Genomic DNA, 14,039 nt, shown 5'->3' on the forward strand with positions numbered 1-14,039 from the left:
TACTATTCATAATGTGGGTTTTGAGTTTTAGCATTTAGCTCTTTTGGTGTGGCAAAAGAGTAAGTTGCTCTGATCTGGGCTGGTAGAGAATGAGCTAAGAGAAGAGAAGAAAAGAGCAAGTTCATATTCTTCTGCTAATAGTCTGTCTCCACAATCTGGTTAGATTCATAGGCAAGGCTTAGTGTGTTTTACAAGAAACTACTATTGTTGTATAACGTTAATAAGTAGAATCAGAAATGAGCTTAAACAGAAAACTTCAAATCTATATCCACAAGTCATCCAAAATGATGGTTCTAAATGATCACATATCTGTACCATGACTTTCTCTTGTCCTCATTTCCAGCTAGTGAAGTTATGCCAGCCTGCTCAGATCCATAAACTTTCAGACCTTGATCTCTATTTTAGCCTCTTATGAATGTCAATATAAAAGTTTTTTTTTGCCTGTGCAATATGTAAGATGCAAGGACACAGTATGCCAAGGACTCATTACAGAATAGGTAAGAGTTGATTCGTGAGGATGATGGGAGAGGTTGAAAATTCTCTCTTACTCATTTTATTAGAGCCTATCTATCCCCTCAGCATTTTCACCATTTAGGGATGGGGCTAATTATGGCAATGAATTGGAAAATGAAATGGGATTTCTGAGAGAGGACTTAAATTATTGTAAATCCTGGAGCTTATTAAATTTTGTGTAAACCCCTCTCTCTGTTTAGCTTCAATTGGATTTTTTTAAGTTTACTCTCTCAGCATGATAGATACCATGTTGCCAATAATAATTCTAATAATCTGCAGCCCAGTAGTCCTGCTTTTAATGTATGAAACTCCAGGATACTATGAGGCAGAGCAACAGGGGACATGATGCATCCTTGTCTCCGATACATGCCCTTTGAAGGACAATTTGGGTGATTTAAAAGCCCCTTCTTAGGCTTGTTATATCTGGATATCCTTCACCATTAATGCATCTAATGAAGATATATTTGTAAGCTGAAATGTAAAAGCTGGAGTCAAATGGCATGATATGTCAGTATCCTGAAATAAAGGAGTTGATATCTGGTTCCTTTAAAACCATATGTAGATTAGATGGAAGGAGTGGAGCTGCTTCTTGTGATGGCAATCTGTGACATCTCCTCCTTGTGGAGTTGTTTACCGTCATGTTCTTTTAGCCCTAAAGTATTTAAGGGTCAAATTTATAGTATTTCTGTTAGCATTGCATTTAACTGACTCCCTTCAATCCTATTTTGCAAAAGCTTAGGAAATACTGTTCCCCACTACTTCCCTATATACCCTGAGTGTGTGTGTGCTAAATCATTTCAGTCTTGTCTGAATCTTTGCAACCCCATGGACTGTAGCCCACCAGGCTCCTCTGTCCATGGAATTCTCCAAACAAGAATACTGGAGTGGGTTGCCATGCCCTCCTCCAGGGATCTTCCCAATCCAAGGATCGAACCCAAGTCTCTTAAGTCTCCTGCATTGGCAGGTGGATTCTTTCCTGTTAGTGCCACCTGGTAATAAGCTGTATTCAAAAAGAAATATGTGATATTTCTTTGAGTATTGTGCCCTTTTACTCATTTTAGGAAAATTTTTGCCTAAAGATCAAGAAAGACTCTCTTTTTCTTAAGCCCAATAGTAGTTAATTTTATTTATATGTAAGGAAGTGAGTAAAGTCAGTATTCCAAGAGTCATCCAATAGAAAGATATTTCACGAGCTTCTGTTTCTTTTCTACACAAAGCACCATTAAGTTGAAAAAATCAGACCCTATACACCAGTTTCTCAGCCCTTTGCTACTGAGGTATCTTTTGCTCCAGTAATCTGAACGGTAATGATCTTCCCTATTAAGAAGAAAAAGATCTTTAATGATCTAGCCCTTTGGAACCCACCTGCTTGTATCATGGGCTTCCCTTGTGGCTCAGCTGGTGAAGAATCTGCCTGCAATGTGGGAGACCTGAGTTCAACCCCTGGATTGGAAAGATCCCCTGGAGAAGGGAAAGGCTACCCACTCCAGTATTCTGACCTGTAAAATTCCATAAACTGTATAGTCCATGAGGTCGCAAAGAGTCAGACATGACTGAGTGCCTTTCACTTTCACTTTGCTGGTATCACCCACCTGGGGTGGAGGACTTCCTTTATATTAAAAAGTTTTATATATTCAAATGTTTATATATTAACAATGATAATATAAAATTACAACTTTTCCTCCCCTCACTTGTGGCAGGAGGAATTGGGTTTCCTCTAGTCCTTAGCAGAAATATTATAAGGTAGTAACCATGCAACAATTTTTACAACATACAAAACAAAAACCATGAAGCAACTCATATTTTTGTTGTTTTCTATTATAACTGTCTTGAGAATGGAACAGCCCAAAGTCTCCTAATTTATCTATTTCCCAGGTATAAAGTATTGAACTGTGAACTTCTCAAAAGATATACTGAAGTCCTAACCCCTGGTACCTATGCATGTTATCTTATTGAGAAATAGGGTTTTGAAGATGTAATCAAGTTAAGATGAGGTAAATAGAGCAAACTCTGATCCAAAATGACTGGTGTCTTCATAAGCTGGGGAGACAGAAACACTCAGAGACAATGCCATTGATGACAGAGGCAGAGATCAGAGTGGTGTACCTGCAAAGCCCAGGAGCACCAACAATCAACAGCTGCTACCAGAAGCAAGGAAGAGACTCAGAGAGAGAGAGATCTCCTGAGATCTTGGTTTTGAACTTCTAACTTCTAGAGAACATGCAAAGAAATTTCTGATTTTGTAAGCCACTCAGTTTGTGGCACTTTGTTATGGCAGCCCTAGTAAACTAATACACCATGTGAAGGAGATTGCCACCTGACAAACAACTAGGAAGCCAAGATGCAGGCTATTTCTGGAATCCCTTGAAACATTCTGCTCCATTATTTTTCCTATTTCTCGGGGGAACAATGACTCAATCCCACTTGAGGCTCTGAAAAACCTTGTATTAGCCAATTATCCAAGGCCAGAGCATTAAAGGAGGATATTGCTGGCATTTAATGACTTGGAACAGCCTGGGATTGATAAAATAATGATATGCAGTGTGACATAGACTAGTGTTCATTGCTTCTAGACAAGGATGCTTTTACTTGAAAAGCTTGAAACTTATCATCCCAAGGTTCAATGGGTTTCTTTTTTTTTTTTTCTTTTAAAATTTATTTTCAATTTTTATTTTATATTGGAGTATGTCATTGTTGTTACTTGTCGCTACGTTTTGTCTGGTTTTTCCAGTGGTCATGTATGGATGTGAAAGTTGGACTGTGAAGAAACCTGAGCACCGAAGAATTGATGCTTTTGAACTGTGGTGTTGAAGACTCTTGAGAGTCCCTTGGACTGCAAGGAGATCCAACCAGTCCATTCTAAAGGAGATCGGCCCTGGGTGTTCTTTGGAAGGAATGATGCTAAAGCTGAAACTCCAGTACTTTGGCCACCTCATGCGAAGAGTTGACTCATTGGAAAAGACTCATGCTGGGAGGGATTGTGGGCTGGAGGAGAAGGGGACGACAGAGGATGAGATGGCTGGATGGCATCACCAACTCAATGGACATGAGTTTTCGTGAACTCCGGGAGTTGGTGATAGACAGGGAGGCCTGGCGTGCTGCAGTTCATGGGGTCACAAAGAGTTGGACACGACTGAGCGACTGAATTGAACTGAACTGAACTGAACTGAACTGAAGTTCTGTCTGCCTCTTTGGTGACCCCATGGACTATAGCCCAGATTTCTCTGTCCTTGAAATTTCCCAGGCAAGAATATTAGAGCAGGTTGCTATTTCATTCTCCAGGGGATCATTCTGACTTAGGGTCAAATCTGCATCTCCTGCATTGGCAGGTGGATTCTTTACCACTAAGCCACCTGGGAAGCCCATATTAAAGTATAGTTGATAAACAATGTTGTGTTGGTTTCAAGTTTATAGCAAAGTGATTCAGTTATTCATATACATGTATCTATTCTTTAATTCTTTTCCCATTTAGGTTATTACAGAATGTTGAGCCAGATTCCCTATGCTATACAGTAGATCCTTGTTCAGAGAAGGCAATGGCAACCCACTCCAGTATGTCCATGAAAAATCCCATGGACGGAGGAGCCTATTATGTTGCAGTCCATGGGATCACGAAGAGTCGGACAGTTACTGAGCGACTTCACATTCACTTTTCACTTTCATGGATTGGAGAAGGAAATGGCAACCCACTCCAGTGTTCTTGCCTGGATAATCCCATGGACAGGGGAGCCTGGTGGGCTGCTGTCTGTGGGGTCGCACAGAGTCAGACATGACTGAAGCGACTTAGCAGCAGCAGCAGCAGCAGCAGGAGATCCTTGTTGGTTATCTACTTTAAATATAGTAGTGTGTACATTTCAAATCTAAAACTCCCAATCTATCCCTCCCCCTCACCCTTCTCACCTGATGACCATAGGTTTGTTCTCTATGACTCTGTTTCTGTTTTGTAAATAAGTTCATTTGTATCTTTTTTTTTAAGATTCCACATATAAACAATATCATATGATACTTGTCTTTGATTACTTCACTCAGGATGATAATCTGCAGGTTCATCTATGTTGCTGCAAATGGCATTATTTCATTCTTTTTAATGACTGATATTCCATTTGATATATGTACCACATCTTCTTTCTTAATTTTTAATTGAAGGATAATTGGTTTGCAGTGTTGTGTAGGTTTCTGCCACCAACAACGTGAATCACCATAAGTATACACATGTCCCTTCCCTCTTGAACCCCCATCCCTGACTCCATCCCATTCCTCTAGGTCATCACAGAGCACAGGGTTGAACCCCCTGTGCTATACAACAACCTCCCACGAGCTATCTGCTCTACACGCGGTAATGCACATGCCTCAGTGGCACTCTCTCAGTCCCACTTGTTCTTTCCCCTGCTGTGTCCATTCATCTGTTCTCCATGTCTGTGTCTCTATTCCTGCCCTGCAAAGAGCTTCACCAGTCCCATTTTTCTAGACTCCATATATATGTGTTAAAGTATGATATATTTCTTTCTTTCTGATTTTCTTCCCCCTGTACAACAGATTCTAGGTTTGTCTACCTCACTGGAACTGACTCAAATTCATTCCTTTTATGGCTGAGTAATACTCCATTGTATATATGTACCACAACTTCTTTATCCATCTCTTGATGGACATCTAAGTTGCTTCCATGTCCTGGCTATCATAAATAGTGCTGCAATGAACATTGGAGTGCATGTATCCTTTTGAACTATGTCCTTCTCTGGAGATACATCCAGGAGTGGCATTGCTGGGTCATATGGTGGCTCTATTTTTAGTTTCTGAAGGAGTATTCATACTGTTCTACATAGTGGCTGTACCAATTTACATTCCCACCAACAATGTAAAATGATTCCCTTTTCTCCATACCCTCCCCAGCATTTATTGTTTGTAGATGGCCATTAGGACTGGCGTGAGGTGATACTTCATTGTAATTTTCATCTGTATTTCTCTAATAATCACTGCCCTGGGCTGCCCAGGTTGTGCTAGTATTAAAGAACATGCCTGCCAAGGCAGGAGACACAGGAGACGTGGGTTTGATCCCTGGTTGGGAAGATCCCCTGGAGGAGGATTACTCCAATATTCTTGCCTGGAGAATTCCATGGATAGAGGAGCCTGGCAGGCTACAGTCCATAGGGTTGCAAAGGGTTGGACATGACTGAATGAATAACACTTTCACTTTTCACTTTCTATTGTACATATATGTCCTCTCTGCTTTATCCATTCATCTACTGATGGACACATGAGTTGCTTCCATATCCTGGCAATTATGAATAATGCTACTGTCAACATTGTGGTGTATGTATCTTTTTGAATTAGTTTTTTTTTTTTTCCAGATATATACCCAGGAGTGGAATTGATGGGTCATATGGTAGCTCTGTTTTTGAGAAGTACCCACACTACTTTCCGCAGTGGCTGTACCAATTTACATTCCTACTGACAGTGTAGAGGGGTTCATTTGGCATCATATCCTCAGCAACATTTGTTATTTGGGTCCTTTTTTCAAAAAAGGATTATGGCCATTCTGACAGGTGTGAGGTGATTTCTTCAGTTTTATTCTTCTTCTTTGGGACCTTTTGTGTGTCCATACAGATTCTAAAATTATTTGTTCTAGTTCTGTGAAAAATGCCATTGGTATTTTGATAGAGATTGTACTGAAATCTGTAGATTTCCTGGGGTAGTATGGTCATTTTAACAACATTAATTCTTCCAATCAAGAACACGATGTATCTTTCCATCTGTTTGTGTCATCTTCAGTTTCTTTCATCAATGTCTTAGTTTTCTGAGTACCTACCTCCTTAGGTAGGTTTAATCCTAGGGATTTTATTCTTTTTAATGTGATGGTTGATGGGATTGTTTCCTTAACTTCTCTTTCTGATAGTTCATTGCTAGTGTATAGTTCTGTTCAGTTCAGTTCAGTCGCTGAGTCATCTCCAACTCTTTGCCACCCCATGAACTGCAGCATGCCAGGCCTCCCTGTCCATTACCAACTCCTGGAGTTCACTCAAACTCATGTCCATTGAGTCAGTGATGCCATCCAATCATCTCACCCTCTGTTGTCCCCTTCTCCTCCTGCCTTCAATCCTTCCCAACATTAGGGTCTTTTCAAATGAGTCAGCTCTCCACATCAGGTGGACAAAATATTGGAGTTTCGGTTTCAACATCAGTCCTTTCAATGACACCCAGGACTGATTTCTTTTAGGATGGACTGGTTGGATCTCCTTGCAGCCCAAGGGACTCTTAAGAGTCTTCTCCAACACCATGGTTCAAAAGCATCAATTCTTCTGCATTCAGCTTTCTTTATAGTCCAACTCTCACATCCATACATCACTACTGGAAAAACAATAGCCTTGACTAGATGGACCTTTGTTAACAAAGTAATGTCTCTGCTTTTTAATATGCTATCTAGGTTGGTCATAGCTTTCCTTCCAAGGAGTAAGCATCTTTTAATTTCATGGGTGCAATCACCATCTGCAGTGATTTTGGAGTTCAAAAAAATAAAGTCAGCCACTGTTTCCACTCTTTCCCCATCTATTTGCCATGAAGTGATGGGACCAGATGTCATGATCTTAGTTTTCTGAATGCTGAGCTTTCAGACAACTTTTTCACTCTCCACTTTCACTTTCATTAAGAGGATTTTTACTTCACTCTGTATAATAGGCTCCAGTTTCATCCACCTCATTAGAACTGATTCAAATGTATTCTTTTTAATGGCTGAGTAATACTCCATTGTGTATATGTACCATAGCTATTATACAGAATGAAGTAAGCCAGAAAGAAAAACACCAATACAGTATACTAATGCATATATATGGAATTTAGAAAGATGGTAACAATAACCCTGTGTATGAGACAGCAAAAGAGACACTGATATATAGAACAGTCTTATGGACTCTGTGGGAGAGGGAAAGGGTGGGAAGATTTGGGAGAATGGCATTGAAACATGTAAAATTTCATGTATGAAACGAGTTGCCAGTCCAGGTTCAATGCACGATACTGGATGCTTGGGGCTGGTGCACTGGGACGACCCAGAGGGATGGAATGGGGAGGGAGGAGGGAGGAGGGTTCAGGATGGGAACACATGTATACCTGTGGCGGATTCATTTTGATATTTGGCAAAACTAATACAATTATGTAAAGTTTAAAAATAAAATAAAATTAAAAAAAAAAGAGGCTTTTTAGTTCTTCTTCACTTTCTGCCATAGGGTGATGTCATCTGCATATCTGAAATTATTGATATTTCTCCTGGCAATCTTGACTCCACATTGTGCTTCATTCAGCCCAGAGTTTCTCATGATATACTCTGCATGTAAGTTAAATAAGCAGGGTGACAATATACAGCCTTGACGTACTCCTTTTCCTATTTGGAACCAGTCTGTTGATCCATGTCCAGTTCTAACTGTTGCTTCCTAACCTGCATACAGGTTTCTCAAGAGGCAGATCAGGTGGTCTGGTATTCCCATCTCTTTCAGAATTTTCCACAGTTTATTGTGATCCACACAGTCAAAGGCTTTGGCATAGTCAATAAAGCAGAAATAGATGTTTTTTTCTGTAACTCTCTTGCTTTTTCCATGATCCAGCAAATGTTGGCAATTGATCTCTGGTTCCTCTGCCTTTTCTAAAACCAGCTTGAACATCTGGAAGTTCACGGTTCACCTATTACTGAAGCCTGGCTTGGAGAATTTTGAGCATTACTTTACTAGCATGTGAGATGAGTGCAATTGTGTGGTAGTTTGAGCATTCTTTGGCATTGCCTTTCTTTGGGATTGGAATGAAAACTGACCTTTTGTAGTCCTGTGGCCACTGCTGAGTTTTCCAAATTTGCTGGCATATTGAGTGCAGCACTTACACAGAATCATCTTTCAGGACTTGAAAGAGCTCAACTGGAATTCCATCACCTCCACTAGCTTTGTTCGTAGTGATGCTTCCTAAGGCCCACTGGACTTCACATTCCAGGAAGTCTGGCTCTAGTGTATAGAAATGCAATAAATTCTTGTATAGTAATTTTGTATCCTCTAACTTTACTGAATTTGTTGATGAGTTCTAGTAGTTTTTTTATAGCAACTTAAGAATTTTCTATGTATAGTATCATGTCATCTGCAAACAGTGACAGCTTTACTTCTTCCTTTCCAATAATTTTGATTCTTTTTATTTCTTCTTCTTGTCTAATTGTTGTGACTAGGACTTCCAAATACTGTGTTGAATAAAAGTGGGGAGAGTGGGCATCTTTTTCTTGTTTCTAGCCTTAGAGGAAATACTTTCTGTGTTTCACTGTTGAGTATGATGTTAGCTATAGGCTTGTTGTATATGGCCTAATTTATTATGTCGAGGTATGTTCCCTCCATACCTTCTTTCTGAAGAGCTTTTATCATACCAGGATGTTGAATTTTGAAAAAGCTTTGTTTTCATCTGTTGAAATGATCATATGATGTATTGTTAAAGTCCTTTCATTATTCTGTTGAGGATTTTTACATCTATATTTATCAGTTATATCAGTTTGTAATTGTCTTGTTTTGTGACATCTGTGTCTTGTTTTGGTGTCAGAGTGATGCTCTACTTGTAGAGTAAGTTTGGCAGCATTCCCTCTCCAGTAGTTTTTTGGAATAGTTTGAGAAGGATATGAGTTAACATTTGTCTAAATCTTTATTAGAATTTACCTGTGAAGTGGTCTTGTCCTGGACTTTAATGGTTTTTAATTTATATAATATATTGCTTTCATTGCTGGATTTGTTAAATTGCTAAAGATAAGTCCTTTACATCTTATATAAATTTTTTATAGAGGGCCAGATAAGACTTCTTCCTTTTAGTGTGATCTATGTCAAAGTAACTAGTCCCAATCCATCTCGGTTCATTGGTTCTAAGAATGATTATCCTGGCCTTCATGAGTTTTAACTCAAATAATCCTTCCAAATATAATATTTCCCTTCACCCTTGGCTTAGAGGTCAGGCCCTCAAGTAACTACTAACAGTCACACTAGTTGATTTAAGTTAAGCTGACATTTGTAATTTATCGACCAGCATTGGATTTGTCTAGGCTATTTTCCAGGGTCAGAGAAAATTTATAAGAACCTATAATAAATAGAACTCTAGGACTGAGTAAAAAAGTAATAATAATAATAGCCCTGATGTAGTGGTAAGTTTGAAATGGGATGGTTGTAAGTGTAATAGAGTTGATTGAAGAGCAGAAGTGAACCGACACTTCTGACACTGTATTGAAAAACTCCATGAATAAAATTATACCATGTAGTGAAACACAAAAATTTTGTTATGTTTATAATTTAATTTTGTTATTTTTAAAAATACACTTTATTCAGGTATGATTGAGGTATGATTGACATGTAAAAGACTGTACATATTTAACATTTAATTCAATGAGTTTGGGGATAAATATACACTCATGAAATCAATATCACCATCAAGACCTTAGCTATATCCATCACCATCCAAAGTTTCGGGCCCCTTTATTATTAATTAATTAATTTCTTATGGTACAAACACATAAAATAGGATTTACCCTTCTAGAAAATTGTAAGTACATAATATGGTATTGCAAGCTGTAGACAATATGCTATGTAGTAGATCTCCAGAACTTATTTTGTGTAATTGAAACTTTATATTCTGTGACCATCTCCTCATTTTCCTGCCTGCCTGCTGCTGCTGCTGCTGCTGCTTCTGCTAAGTCGCATCAGTCGAGTCCGACTCTGTGCGACCCCATAGACGGCAGCCCACCAGGCTCCTCCGTCCCTGGGATTCTCCAGGCAAGAACACTGGAGTGGGTTGCCATTTCCTCCTCCAATGCATGAAAGTGAAGTCGCTCAGTCGTGTCCGACTCTTGGTGACCCCATGGACTGCAGCCTACCAGGCTCCTCCGCCCATGGGATTTTCCAGGCAAGAGTACTGGAGTGGGGTGCCATTGCCTTCTCCTCCTCCCCGCCTGCTGCTGCTGCTAAGTCGCTTCGGTCGTGTCTGACTCTGTGCGACCCCATAGATGGCAGCCCACCAGCCTATTCCTTGGCAAATATCATTCAACTCTGCTTCTGTAAGTTTGAATATTTTAGATTCCACCTTTAAGTGAGATTATGCAGTATTTGTGTATTTGGCTTATTTCATTTAGCATAATGGCCTCCAGTTCCATCCATGTTGTTTCCAAAACCAGGATTTTCTTCTTTGTAAAGCTGAGTGATATTCCATTGTGTGTATAAACCACATTTTCTTTATTCATTAATCCATGGGTTGACAGTTACGTTATTTTCACATTTTGGCTATTGTGAATAATGCTTCAGTGAACAGGAGAGTGCAAGTATCTTCTCAGAATCCTGCTTTCAGTTCCTTTGGGTAAATATCCAGAAGTGCAATTACTGGATCATGTGGTAGTTCTACTTTTAATTTTTTGAGTAACCTCCATACTGTTCCCCACAGTGGCTGTGCCAACTTTTGTTCCCACCAACAGTGTACCAGGATTCTCTCTTCTCTAAATCCTTTCCAAAATGTGTTACCTTTTTTTTTTTTCATGCAGTCATCCTAACAAATGCAATATAAGATCTCACTGTTTGATTTGCATTTCCCTGATGGCTAGTGATGTTGAGCAACTTTTGCCCTTTTGTGTTATTAAATTTTTAGAGAAATGTCTATGCAGGCCTTTTGCCTGCTTTTTAATCAGATTTCTAATCAGTTTGCTTAGCTATTGAGTTGTAGAAGTTTCTTATATATTTTAGATGTTAACTCTTTATCATGTATATGGTTTGCAGTTATATTCTCCCATTCCATAGGTTGTCTTTTCATTTTCTTGATTGTGTCCATTGCTATGCAGAAGCTGTTTAGTTTAATGTAGTCTCGTTTGTTCATTTTTGCTTTTGTTGTCTGTGCTTCTGGTATCATATGCAAGAAATCATTTCCAGGACCAATGACATGCAACTTTTCCTCCATGTTTTCTTCTAGGAATTTTATGGTTTCAGATCTTATGTTTAAGTCTTTAATCCATTTTGAGTTGATATTTATGTATTATGTAATATGTGTGTGTGCTTAGTTGCTTAGTCATGTCTGACTCTTTGCAACCCCATGGACTGTAGCCTGCAAGGCTCCTCTGTCCATTATGTAAGATAAGGGTTCAATTCCATTTTTTGCATTGTGTTCAGTCGTGTTTTACTCTTTGTGACCCCATGGACTGTAGCCTGCCAGGCTCCTCTGTCCATGGGGATTCTCCAGGCAAGAATACTGGCTGCTGCTGCTGCTAAGTTGCTTCAGTCGTCTCCGACTCTGTATGACCCCATAGACGGCAGCCCACCAGGCTCCCCCGTCCCTGGGAGTGGGTTGCTATTCCCTTCTCTAGAGATCTTCCCAACCCAGGGATCATACTCAGGTCTCCTGCATTGTGAGCATATTCTTCATCCTCTGAGCCATCAGGGAAGACACAGGAATCAAACCTGGTCTCCTGCATTGCAGGTGGATTCTTTACTAACTGAACTATCAGGGAAGCCCCCTTTTTTGCATATGAATATCTAAATTCTCAGAACACTATTACTGAAGCGATTGTCCTTTTCCCACTTTGTAATCCTTGCTGCCCTAGTTGAAGATGAATTGATTTTATTAGCAGAGATTTATTTCTGAGTTCTCTATTCTGTTTCATTGGTTTCTGTGTCTGTTTTTATTCCAGGCACTAGCCTCATGCTGCAGTGGGCCTGATGCCTGAGTCCTATTTCTCTATATTATTCTCTCTGAATGTACAACTATAACCTGTCTATCACCTCTCCGGTAACAATTCTTCCCATATAGACTTGAAAATTATTTACTGTAACTTACATGCATTTTCACTCACCTAGAGCCAGACATACTGGAATGTGAAGTCAAGTGGGCCTTAGAAAGCATCACTACGAACAAAGCTAGTGGAGGTGATGGAATTCCAGTTGAGCTATTTCAAATCCTGAAAGATGATGCTGTGAAAGTGCTGCACTCAATATGCCAGCAAATTTGGAAAACTCAGCAGTGGCCACAGGACTGCAAAAGCTCAGTTTTCATTCCAATCCCAAAGAAAGGCAATGCCAAAGAATGCTCAAACTACCGCACAATTGCACTCATCTCACATGCTAGCAAAGTAATGCTCAAAATTCTCCAAGCCAGGCTTCAGCATTACGTGAACCGGGAACTTCCAGATGTTCAAGCTGGTTTTAGAAAAAGCAGAGGAACCAGAGATCAAATTGCCAACATTTGCTGGATCATGGAAAAAGCAAGAGAGTTACAGAAAAACATCTATTTCTGTTTTATTGACTATGCCAAAGCCTTTGACTGTGTGGATCACAATAAACTGTGGAAAATTCTGAAAGAGATGGGAATACCAGACCACCTGACCTGCCTCTTGAGAAACCTATATGCAGGTCAGGAAGCAACAGTTAGAACTGGACATGGAACAACAGACTGGTTCCAAATAGGAAAAGGACTACGTCAAGGCTGTATATTGTCACCCTGCTTATTTAACTTATATGCAGAGTACATCATGAGAAACACTGGGCTGGAAGAAGCACAAGCTGGAGTCAAGATTGCCGGGAGAAAGATCAATAACCTCAGATATGCCGATGACACTACCCTTATGGCAGAAAGTGAAGAGGAGCTAAAGAGCCTCTTGATGAAAGTGAAAGAGGAGAGTGAGAAAGTTGGCTGAAAGCTCAACATTCAGAAAACAAAGACCATGGCATCTGGTCCCATCACTTCATGGGAAATAGATGGGGAAACAGTGGAAACAGTGTCAGACTTTATTTTGGGGGGCTCCAAAACCACTGCAGATGGTGATTGCAGCCATGAAATTAAAAGACGCTTACTCCTTGGAAGGAAAGTTATGACCAACCTAAATAGCATATTGAAAAGCAAAGAATGATGGGTCATTCTTTTGCACTATGTGACCAGCTTCAGAAATATCATTAAATGTTGGATGGTCTCAGAGAATTTGGTCAAACCACACAAAAGCCATTTAGATTTAAGCAGAAACTTAACATGATCCATCTTTCCACTTTCCACTTTTGTAGGCCCTCTTCTAAAAAGAATCAGGGCTGTACCCAAGTGCATGGAGTTCTCAAACTATATACTAATTTACTGTTTTGAACTTGTAGTATGAAAAAGTTTCTTCGAGTCCTGTGTCACTCAGGGTAAGAGTAAACTGAATAGACTGCCTGCATAATACATAAAGATTTGTTAATATTCTATTTTGCTGGAGCTTCTCCATTATACTCCATCTATACAACAGTCTATATCTAATGTGGACAAATAATTAATATATCTATATAACAATAGACTATACAGTGGACTAGCTGGAATGGCTTAGAATGTACACACAAATTACTTTTAGCATTTGTTTTAATGTATTGACAGTCTTCTCTGATTACTGTAATAAGATACTTGGAGCTCTTCTGTAGTCAAATACATTCTAATCTAGCCTAGCATTTCCCACAGATATTGTTCAAATGTATGTTTTTATAATTTTATAAATCAGAGCCCCATGACTGGTATTCACACATACTCCATTG

The sequence above is a fragment of the Bubalus kerabau genome, chromosome 2, assembly GCF_029407905.1.
Source record: "Bubalus kerabau isolate K-KA32 ecotype Philippines breed swamp buffalo chromosome 2, PCC_UOA_SB_1v2, whole genome shotgun sequence".
In the NCBI taxonomy this organism is placed as follows: Eukaryota; Metazoa; Chordata; class Mammalia; order Artiodactyla; family Bovidae; genus Bubalus; species Bubalus kerabau.